Source organism: Nicotiana sylvestris, chromosome 5 (genome assembly GCF_000393655.2).
Source record: "Nicotiana sylvestris chromosome 5, ASM39365v2, whole genome shotgun sequence".
Classification (NCBI taxonomy): Eukaryota; Viridiplantae; Streptophyta; class Magnoliopsida; order Solanales; family Solanaceae; genus Nicotiana; species Nicotiana sylvestris.
The window spans coordinates 126,109,612-126,121,161 of record NC_091061.1 but is presented as its reverse complement, the minus strand read 5'-3'; the positions used below and the strand labels follow the sequence as shown (position 1 = coordinate 126,121,161).

General features: G+C 36.9%; 1 long non-coding RNA gene across 1 annotated transcript; it reads left to right on the top strand.

Annotated features, from left to right (window-relative positions):
• The first annotated feature begins 8,910 nt into the window (after window positions 1–8,910).
• LOC138891114 (uncharacterized) lies at window positions 8,911–10,164 on the top strand. Its single transcript, XR_011407426.1, has 2 exons — window positions 8,911–9,233; window positions 9,991–10,164. It is a non-coding gene; the product is annotated as an uncharacterized lncRNA (long non-coding RNA).
• The last annotated feature ends 1,386 nt before the right edge of the window (window positions 10,165–11,550 follow it).

Sequence of the window (11,550 nt, the reverse complement as noted above, 5' to 3'; positions counted from 1 at the left end):
CTATCTATTATAGTATTGGTGCATATAAAATTGAGATGTTCCAAGTAGGTTGCAATGTGCTTAAAGACTCCTTTTGCACCATTGCAGTTCTGGCCAGTTTATGAAAAAATAACAAAAGAGACATGCTTGAAACCTTTATTTATTTTTACAGATTTTATATGTGACCATCTGCTAGGATTTTAGATTTTTTTTGGTAGAAAGTCGCTAGATCCTAAATAGGTTTGAAATTGCTAGTTAAAAATAAGGGTTAATGGCTTAGAACAAAAGAGGCCAGACTCGCAATAAAGCCCAGGTGGGTTGTCGTAGTAAACCAGCATTTGAAATCTATTGGGCTTTCAGCTTGTGCCTATTTCAGAGCCCAATAATTGGCCAAGGCAGATTCTGTCCAATAGGCCGAATGCTTTTAAGAAATCTATAAATATTTTGTCCATTTATTTCATAGATGTTGGCCCAATGCCATAACTAAGTAAGCAAATTGGCCCACTTTCTCAATAAATAATATGATCTATTTCAAAATAATACTTACTAGATTAGTTGAATAGACTTATTAAGAATTAGTTAATTTTCATGATGTGTAATAATAATCCAATAACTTAAGTACCTTTAATTAATTTAAACGCTAGGCAACCAGTATGTCCGTTTTAACTTTTTATTATTATTTCACGGACTCGCTTGCGTAGCGTGATATTAACTCTTAATATTTTAATTCAGTAATCTCATACTATTTCTACTAGCTTTAATTATTTTCTAATTTAATAAACTCTTTGCTAAACTCGCGGATTCGCTTGCGTAGCGCGATAGTAACTCTTAATAAATAATTTTTTCAATGCACAAATATAGTAATTTTTCTGAAAGTAATAACGTGTTAATAATTATTTGTCATGACTGTGGATTCGCTTGCTTAGTGCTGTTATGACTAAGCTAATAAATTTCGTCTAGATTACACATTCGTTAGCGTAGTGTGATTATGACATTTTATTATTATTATTATTTTATCAAATAAGTAAAATCGGACATAAGAAAAGCATAAAAATCAAATAAATCACCGTTTATCCAAGTTTAATTCAAGCCAAATGTAGTCAATAAAGCGACCGTGCTAGAACCACGGGACTCGGGGAATGCCTTACACCTTCTCCCCGTTCAACAGAATTCCTTATCTGGACTTTGTTTTCGCGGACCAATAGTAAAAGAGTCAAACCTTCCTTTGAATTGGGATTCAAATAAAAGGTGACTTGGAACACCGACAAAAATTAATTCCAAGTGGCGACTCTGTAAATAAAATAATCCCTATTTCAAAATTGTCACTTTAATTGGAAAAACTCTTTAACCCACAATCCATAACCCACATTATCTTTTGGAGGGGTAAAAAGAGGTGTGACAGCTCTGGCGACTCTGCGGGGGACAACCAGAATTCGAGCTTGTACATGTTGACTTTTATTTGGCTTTATTAATTTTGTATATACTGTGATTTATTTGGGTATAATGTGCTACTTGTTTGCGTTTTAGCGCTTTGATATTTTTGAATGGTACATATAAACTGTCTTCTCACGCACCCCCTCCGAGTCTTCTTGAATTAAAATTGGGCATTTGCTTGACATAGCCCGCTTTCTTTGAGATAGCCGAGGTGTTTGTCACCCGGTGAAGGATTTTAGTCACACCTATTTTAGGTGGGGAGCACCACCAGTTAAGCCGGAAAGCAATGCTACCGGTACATTGACCCTCCTCGGCTCGAGTTGTCCGCTCGAGTAAGCCAGTCTAGATACCTTTTCCACTAAGATTTAAACTTAGGAGAAAAAACCTCATACCGTATTTTCCTAGTAGGTTCGCTCTATGTGCATCACATGCATTTGACTTAGCGAAACTCGGCACAGGGGTCGGGGCCGTATAAGACAGGTATCCTATTTGAGACCATCATGTTCACGTATGTGCTACTTGATACATCATTTGGAAGACTTACTTGCATTGTCGACCGGCTTTAGAAAATTAGTGTAGCAGAATTATTAAAAAAAAGGTACCCAGTTTTACCAAACTACGCGGGTCTGATTCTCATCGGATGTGAGATACGTAGGCAAACCTCAACGATTCCGGCCCCCAATTTTCAAAAAAAAAAATCAAATATATTTCCCTTTACTTCCTTCTTTAGAAAATAATTTCTTAGAGACCCCAATTTTAAAAAAAAAAATAAAAAATTAAAAAATATTTTCTTCTTTTTTCTTTTATAAGTCTTTCTTCCACACAAAAAATCAAAATCAGATTTTTTTTTCTTCAAAAATCACAAAAAAAATAAATAAATGAAAAAGAAAAAAATCGAAAATTCCAAAAAAAAAAATTGTTGAATTCCAAAATATTTTTTTTTTGCTTCAGAAGTTTTCCTTTCAAAAATTGAAAAAACAAATATTCGAAATTCAAAAAAAATTATTTCTTCTTTAGAAGTGTTTATTTCAAAAAATTCCAGAAAAAAAAAAGAAACTTTAAATATGAAAAAAAATTCTTTTTTTTTTTTAATTCTTTCTTTTAACAATTCCAAAAACAAAATGAAAAAAAAATTGAATTTCAAAAAAAAATCGCTCTTCTTAGAAGTCTCATTTTCAACAATTCAATAAAAAAAATTGAAATCTAAAAAAAAATCTTTCTTCTTTTGAATCCTTTCTTTTTGCCAAAAAGAAAATCCAAAATTATTTTCCTTGTTAGGAGCTTTCGTGGAGTTATTTGTATATGAGTAAAAAACGAGAGTTAGTTTGTGTACTTTATTCCTGATTTTTTCTGAACTACGTAATGATCTGATTCATGCGACGTCATGATACTTAGGAAATCCCCATCGGATTCGATCATAACCATAGAATTAACTGAGGAAAAAATAAACTAAAAAAAAAAAGAAAAAAAAGAGAGAAAAAAAGAGAGTGACAAAAAATAAAAGAGTGACCAAAAAAAAGAAAGGAGAATGCCAAAAAAATAAATAAAAAGCGACAGAGATGAAAAAAATCAAGAGTGATTAAATAGAGGTAGAAATAAAAGAAAAGAGGTACATACTTAAAGGGTTAGTTAAGGCCGGGATGAAACATGCAACTGTTCAAACACATGGTAGAAATGTTTAACTATTAGGTGCATTGCATCCCCAACGTGCGATTTCCTATGTGTTAAATGTCTCAAAACTAACGAGGTTGTGGTGTGAGCAAATTAGTCAGGTTCTGTTCAGGTGGTTGGTTTTGTTGGTATGCAGTAATGAACGCGCAACCTTGCACGCGGCCACAACATTATACACAAAACCGAGCTCCACCTCCCAGAAATGCACATCCTTACCTAGCTCCATATAATCCCCAACCAAATGATCTCCGATACAATCCTCGCCCATGAGAGCCTTTCAGAAAGAATCAGTTCACCCCTATTGGTGAATCGTATTCAAGCTTGTTCCAAAAGCTAATCAGACTAGATCTATTGCAGCCAGTGGCCCCGAAATGGCCGAACCCCGAGTCCCCCTCGTACCAAGCTGATGCTAGATGTGAATACCACTCTAGAGCAGTGGGAAATAGTACAGAGGACCGTTGGACCCTCAAAAGGGTAGTTGAAGATTTGATTGAAACTGAAAGAATCGTTTTTCGGGATGAAGAAACTTCTGATATGATGAACAATCTGTTGACTGCCCACAACATTGGGCCAATGGTCAGAATGATTTGTGAAGCTGAGGAATTTGATCCGGCACCGAAGGTCGTTGCATCCTTTGTCGAGATAGAAGAAAAGACAAAAATGGTCGCCAAGCATGAAAGTTCCCCATCAAACGGGAGTCTTAGTGGCCAGTCTTGCTATCCTTTCTGCATCCGGATTATCTCAGGGTGTGATCCGGATGTTTTACCTTATTGTCTTACTTTCTGATGCAAACCCTTCTATCTTCACAAAATTGAAAAAAATCAAATAAAAAAAATCAAAAATCAAAAAATCAAATGAAATTAATATTTCATTTTCCAGGAATGTCTCTTTTCTTAATCTTGTCATTTTTCTTTCTTATTCTCTTTTTAGTTCTGTTAAATGCAGATTTCAATAACATGACATGCTTGCGGACTTCATGCCCAGATCCTGAAAGTTGTTAGGCCTCGAAATAATAAATCAAGGATTAGATCGCAATGAAGAAAAAGTTTAATGAAATAAAACAAAGAGTTGGAACAATTGAAGGAAAATTGGTTCCCGGATTGGAAAGGTTCGTACATTGCAACAAGAGTACTACCAAAAGAGTGCGTTGCACTTGGGACACATCGAAGGAAATGTCCCTGAAATAACTGTCAATACAAATACAGTCAAAATATACTATGTTGGATCCTCCATATAGTACTAATATTCTCCAATTGGGATGACGAAGGCTTTAATTCTCGCTACCCAAGCACTATCAACCCTTTGCAAACCCTTTGAGCCGGCTCCCAGTCTTTGATTACCCTCTTTGGAACCTAAAAGTGTTATTGAAAAAAAAAATGAAATGAAAAATGAAACAAAAAATATCAATCAAAACAAGTTCAAGTCACCATGAACTACGTTCGACTTGATTCCGAAAGGATACGTAGGCAACCTCTCTCTGGGGTTCAGTCACACCAAAATAAAAATTCAAATTCCCCCAAAAGTGAAATTGGGGCAGATGTTGTAATGGTCCGGCGATGATCCCGCCTGAATGGTTCCAAAGTTTTAATTCGATCCAAATCATTTTACCCAAATCCTTTCAAGTCCTTCCGATCAATCGGTGAGAATGTTCAAGGATCAGAGAATATGAATACTTGGATCCGATGCAATAAAAATGAGAGAGTCTTATTGGTGAAAACTCACACGGGCACCATTAGGCGATGGTAAGAAGAGAAATGAAAAATAAAAGAGTCTTGTTAGTGAAAACTCATAAAGAGCACTATAAGGCGAGAAGAAAAATAAGAGAGGTCAGCTCATGAAAACCCGCAAAGGGCGCCCCTGATCGAAAAGAGGATCCTTACAGCCATCGGCACCGACAGAGTCCTGGCAAGGTTTCTCGATTTTGAGGAAAAAATTGTGATGAATTTTTGAGAGTCGGACGGTTTACACAGATCTGGCATCCAGTTCAAAAGGCATGTCATGTTCATTGAAGTCCGCATGTACTCCAGATAAGTCCTTCTTTCCTTTCCCTGAAAGGGACATTTCTTGTTTTAAACTCATTCTCCATTCCATTGTTTGTTTTCTTTGAATCCCTTTCGGTCTAACACTGTTCCGAAACTAAGACAAATAAAGGATGGCAAGACTGATTTATAGGGTTCTCATTTGGCGCGAGCTAATATGCAGAAAGGCACCCAGCCTCGTACGGGCATCAAGTCGACCCCGACTAGCCATGGCGGCCGATGCTTCAAAATCAAAACTCTTGGAAAGAGAAAATCAAATGGAGCGCCTATAAAGGCAAATGAAGTTGAAAAGGTTGAGTCCCACGTGGCCAACCGTCTCGGCAAAGAGTTGAAAAAAGCCAAGGCATCCCAAATGCTCTGAATTTGAAGTTGGGAGAAAGAATCCAGAAAAGAAAGGCCAACGAAGGCGAAATAAAATTGGAAAAGATTAAGTCCCACGCGACTAGCCGTTGCAGAAAAGTTTGAGGAGCCAAAAGTTCCCCAATGCTCTGAAAAAAAGAAAAGAAAAAAAATGATGAAAAAAAAGAATATAAAAAAAAGAAGAAAAAAAAGAGAAATCAGAAGGAAAAGGCCTACGAAAGCAAGATAAAGTCGAAAAGGTTGAGTTCCACCAACCAATCATCATGACAAAGTCTAGATAAGATAGAGTTTCTCCAGAGTCAGAAAGGCAATCGGTATTCAGGAAGCAACCAGTTTCAGTTGAAAGGGCCGAGATCAAGTGATCAAAACAATCAAATCCACAAAACCAACCACCACTTTGAAAACTCATTCTTTGTTTGAAGCACGAATAAAGCATGAAGAATGGTGATTCTAAAAGAAGGAATGTCACCAAATGTAAGTTCCTTAAAATCTTCATTTTTCTTTTACTTTCGGCATACATCACTATTGTTCACACCTCCTATATTTATGTAGCTTAACCCAGGTAGAACCGTTTCGCCTAGGGAACCCAGCTCCTAGTTTCCGAGTAGAAGTACTCTTCGCTCGGGTTATTTTTACGTAGCTTAACCCAGGTAGAACCTTTTTCTCCTAGGGGGATCCAGCTCATATTTCCGGGTAGAAGTATTCTTCGCTCAGGTTGTTTTACATAGCTTAACCCAGGTAGAACCTTTTCACCTAGGGGGATCTAGCTCATAGTTCCGGGTAGAAGTACTCTTCGCACAGGTTGTTTTACATAGCTTAACGGTAGAACCTTTTCACCTAGGGGGATACAACTCGTAGTTCCAGGTAGAAGTACTCTTCGCTCAGGTTATGTTTACGTAGCTTAACCCAGGTAGAACCTTTTTCGCCTAAGGGGATCCATCTCATAGTTTTCGGGTAGAAGTACTCTTCGCTCAGGGTATTTTACGTAGTTTAACCCAAGTAGAACCGTTTCGCCTAGGGGGATCCAGCTCATAGTTTCCGGGTAGAAGTACTCTTCACTCAGGGTGTTTTATGTAGCTTAACCCAGGTAGAACCTTTTCGCCTAGGGGGAGACAGCTCATAGTTCCGGGTAGAAGTACTCTTTGCTCAGGTTGTTTTTATGTAGCTTAACCCAGATAGAACCTTTTCGCCTAGGGGGATCCAACACATAGTTCCGGGTAGAAGTACTCTTCGCTCAGGGTGTTTTACGTAGCTTAACCCAGGTAGAACCGTTTCGCCTAGGGGGATCCAGCTCATAGTTTCCAGGTAGAAGTACTCTTCGCCCAGGGTGTTTTACGTAGCTTAACCCAGGCAGAACCATTTCGCCTAGGGAGATCCAGCTCATAATTTCCGGGTATTACTTTTCGCTCAGGGTGTTTTACGTAGCTTAACCCAGGTAGAACTGTTTCGCCTAGGGGGATCCAGCTCATACTTTCCGGGTAGAAGTACTCTTCGCTCAGGGTCTTTTACGTAGCTTAACCCAGGTAGAACCTTTTCGCCTAGAGGGATCCAGCTCATATTTCCGGGAAGAAGTACTCTTTGCTCAGGGTGTTTTACGTAGCTTAACCCAGGTAGAACCGTTTCGTCTAGGAGGATCTAGCTCATAGTTTCCGGGTAGAAGTACTCTTCGCTCAGGGTGTTTTACGTAGCTTAACCCAGGTAGAACCGTTTCGCCTAGGGGGATCCAGCTCATAGTTTCCGGGTAGAAGTACTCTTCGCTCAGGGTGTTTTATGTAGCTTAACCCAGGTAGAATCATTTCGCCTAGGGGGATCTAGCTCATAGTTTCCGGGTAGAAGTACTCTTCGTTCAGGGTGTTTTACGTAACTTAACCTAGGTAGAACCGTTTCGCCTAGGGGGATCTAGTTCGTAGTTCCGGGTAGAAGTAATCTTTGCTCAGGTTGTTTAAATACAGTTTAACTCAGATCAAACCGTTTCACCTAGAGGGATTCAACACTTTATCGATAATACATGGTGCTAACACCCGATTCTATTTCCTTCCAGTAAGAGAGGGTACCAGCCTATGATTACATTTCCTTTCAGTTGCACAAGGTACCGATCCCTGGTTAAACTATCCTTCGTTACCAAATTTTGTTTCTTTCAGCTAGTTTATACTACTGTTTCTATCTGCCTTTTCAATAAATTAGATAATTTACATATTTCTCTAATAACTCACAGAATTTTCCTAGTGCCAGACTGGGGCAGAAAAATTTTGTTCGTTTTTGTTTGTCTTTGATGGCTTTGCAGGCTCTGCCGTATAGCACAAGTGACGATTAAAGCTTGCAGTTTCAGTTTCTCATCAGAAGAAAGAAATCCTTCGATCACAAGATAGTCGGAGTTTAGCTTTGATAATGTGTCAGCAGCCCAGCTTCTCAAGATTCATTTTCTCAAATTCTGATCCAGAAAGCAAGCCATCGAGATTGAGTCATAATTTTTTCTTCAAAAGAATTAAGATCCAATCTAAGGTCAACACAAGCAAGCAGGTCAAGAATCAAGATTTGACTCTAGAAGGCACGTGGATAGGAATTTTTGTACTCTTAGTTTGCAGACAAATGTAGTGCCCTTCTCTTTTTCTTTTGATGTAAGAAGCAGTAACGGTAAGAGTAATAGCAACGGCAGCAGCAACAACAGTCTTAACTCCAGTGTCTGGTAGTCCCACCTACCAAATTTTTCCTGAACTACACTGACCTAATTCCTTTATAGCCAAGGATATGTAGGCAACCTCAGAAGCAAGGTTCGGTCACCACCTTTTTCAAAATGCTTCCACTAGAGTGAATGTGAGCAAAATACTATCCATGGCATTTATTTGTCTTTGCACCAAAACTCTTCATGTTCTTGAGCAAAGAGGGGCAGCTGTAAATGCCTAATTTTTGCCTTATATATATATATATATATATATATATATATATATATATATATATATATATATATATATATATATATATATAATATGTATGTGTGTGTGTGTTTGTTCTTATTCGTGTATGTATAGGTTTTAAGAGTTGAATAATGGTTTGATAAATGGGGTAGGGTTTGGGCTAGTGTAATTTAATTAAAATTGTACCAAAATTGGCCCAAAATTTGAGCCCAAAGAGCCCAAACCCGGTCCCAAAGGGGGCTGCCAAGAAAGAGCTTAAAATGACGTAGTTTTGTCTTGAAACTACGTCGTTTTGGTTAAGTGACAAGATTCAATCTCATCCACCCATCTTGATTTAATCCAACGGTCGTAGTTTGATCTTTATCCTAGATATTTAAAGCCTAAAATCTCCAAAATTTGCCCCATTTTCCCCATTATTTCCTCTCTCTTCTTTCCCTCTAATCACTCTCTCTTCTCTCTCTCCCAAGACCGCTGCCGCCGCCCATCGCCCACCGGCGGCGACCGACCTCCAATCCGCCCCAAAATTTTACCATATAATCTCCAACACCTTCTCTTTCCATATCTCCAAACCAAATCCTAAAAAAAAAATCCTCAAACTCCTTGAATCTTAGATCTAAGAAACTTTTCCGTCACTTTTTTGCCCAAATTCTTGAAGCTCCAACCATTACCACCCCAAAATACCTACATCAATGGATAGAGCTCCTCAAGACCTAGCTATTGATGTCAATTCTACCCCAAAAATCCGGTGACCAAAATCTGGCCTAATTTCGGCGACCTCCCGGAACACCCTCTTTGGCATACCACCATTTTTTTGGGCCTTTTGATGTGTAAAATGGTAAAATACTATTCTTTTCATGGCTGATTTTTTTATTTTTATTTTTAATTTTCAGATTTTATTTTTGTCTATTATTAATTATTTTAGCATTAGTTTTTGAAGTTTGAAATGTTAAATGTGCTGTTTTTGCACTTGTTGAAGTAGTAAAATAGTTTTGTATTGATAAAAGTGAGGTAATGAAAAATACTTAAGAGTATATGGTACTTGTTTGGTTGTTTGTTTACTGCTTCAAGACTCTTTGAGTACAACACTTAAAAGTCAAATTGTTTGGTAAGAAAATGTAGACCTTTGGACATTATTTGAATAAAGTCTATCTTTGAATAGTGGAGAGCAGATTTTGTTTGAAATACTTGACAAGATTTGAACTAGAAAGTCTGGCTTTTTGAATTTAAGAGCAGATTTTGTAGAAAAATCTATCAAAAAGATTAATTTTTATTTTTTTGAAATAGTTGGTTGTTTTGATATATAGGGGGGAACTCCATCACACTTCAAGGGGGGCATTTTTTATAATTGCTTTGTCACAAAAACAAAAAAAAAAAATCAGCAGTTGAACACATGAAAAGTAAGCTGAAATGGTGAGCTTTGGGAGTGAATCTTAGAGTGCAGACTTTTAGAAAAGTATAAGTCCTCTTTAGAGTTTGTTTCTGGGTTCCCTCTTTAAGTTTTCGGGTTGTTTTAACACGGATTTGCTGCTGGTTTTGTTGCTGGTTTTATGTTGCTTTAGTTGTTGAACTACTGTTTATTCTTTTGCTACCAGGTAATCCTTTAAGACTCGTAATGTACGTATTTTCAGCAATGGGAACAACTTGAACATGTTGCACCATTTAAATGTGTTTGATGTGATGAATAGTTTGACAACAAAAGAGCTTGTATGTTATTGTTATGTATCAAGCATGTGATAATGTGAATATAGTCCTTCATAATACTTGAATATTGAGTTGTAAGTTTTATGAATGTGATATGTAAGTCGTTTATGGATTTTTTTTAAGCATGTTTTCAAGCTATTATATCTGAGTAACAATGCTAAGTATGCCATGAATGACTTTAGGTGTATAACACATAGCATGAGTTCGTTTTAGTTGCTAAAATTTCACTGCCAACATATGCTTCTAGGAATGCTGTGATAATATCTTTGTGAATCTGGCCATTTTGCCGGATTTGCAAAAATGGCTATTTTGTAAAGTGGGCGTTTATACAATTGTGACTATGTAGTTAATGGTCATGAACTCAGACTAAGTAAAGAGCTAAGATTGTATCAACTTTGGGCCTTATTGAATCAAAAATAAAAGTTGGCCCATTTACCTTTGAACAACAAAATTACCCCTTTTCTTCTATATAACATTGGGCCAATTGAAATTCATTTTTTGGCCCATTTTAATAATAAATTCCAGCAACCCAAAAGCTCCATACAAGCTGGCCCATTTTTTTTAACAAGAAGTTGGCTCATTTCTTTTAAAATAGGTAAAGTTGGTCCAACATTTATTTGCATAATTTTTCCCAACTATAAATCTCGAAATAATAATAATAATATCAGATTTTTCTACTATTTTAATTAACTAATTTCCCTTTAATTAATTTAAACGTTAGGCAAATAGTAGGTGCGCTTTAACTTCACGGACTCACTTGCGTAGCGTAGGTGCACTTTTAATAAGTTAATTCATCAATTTCATGTCATATTCAAGAGTTTTAATTAATTTATAGTAGGTGCACTTTTAATAAGTTAATTCATCAATTTCATGTCATATTCAATAGTTTTAATTAATTTATAAATCTTTTGTCATAATCACGAATTCGCTTGCGTAGCGTGGTAGTGACATTTAATAAATTTTCTAAAAAAAGAGGGTTAATGTTTCCTCCAACACAATTGCAGCAATTTTTCAAAAGTAAATAACGTGCTAACAATCGTTTGTCATGACTGCGGATTCGCTTGCGTAGCGCCGGTATGACTAAATAATAAATTTTGTCGATCACGCATTCACTTGCGTAGTGTGCTTATGACATCTTATTATTCAAAAATATTCTTTAATTTTTTCTAATAATCAAGAGAAAAAAGAGGATAGGTAAAACATGAAAATAATATAAATCACAGTTTGTCCAAAATTAATTCAAGCCAAGTTTAAGTCAATAAAGCGACCGTGCTAGAACCACAGGACTCGGGGAATGCCTTATACCTTCTCCCCGGTCAACAGAATTCCTTACCCGAACTTTGTTTTCGCGGACCGATTAAAATAGAGTCAAACCTTCCTTTGACTAGAGATCCAAATAAATGGTGACTTGGAACACCAAAAAAATCAATTCTAAGTGGCGACTCTGAACA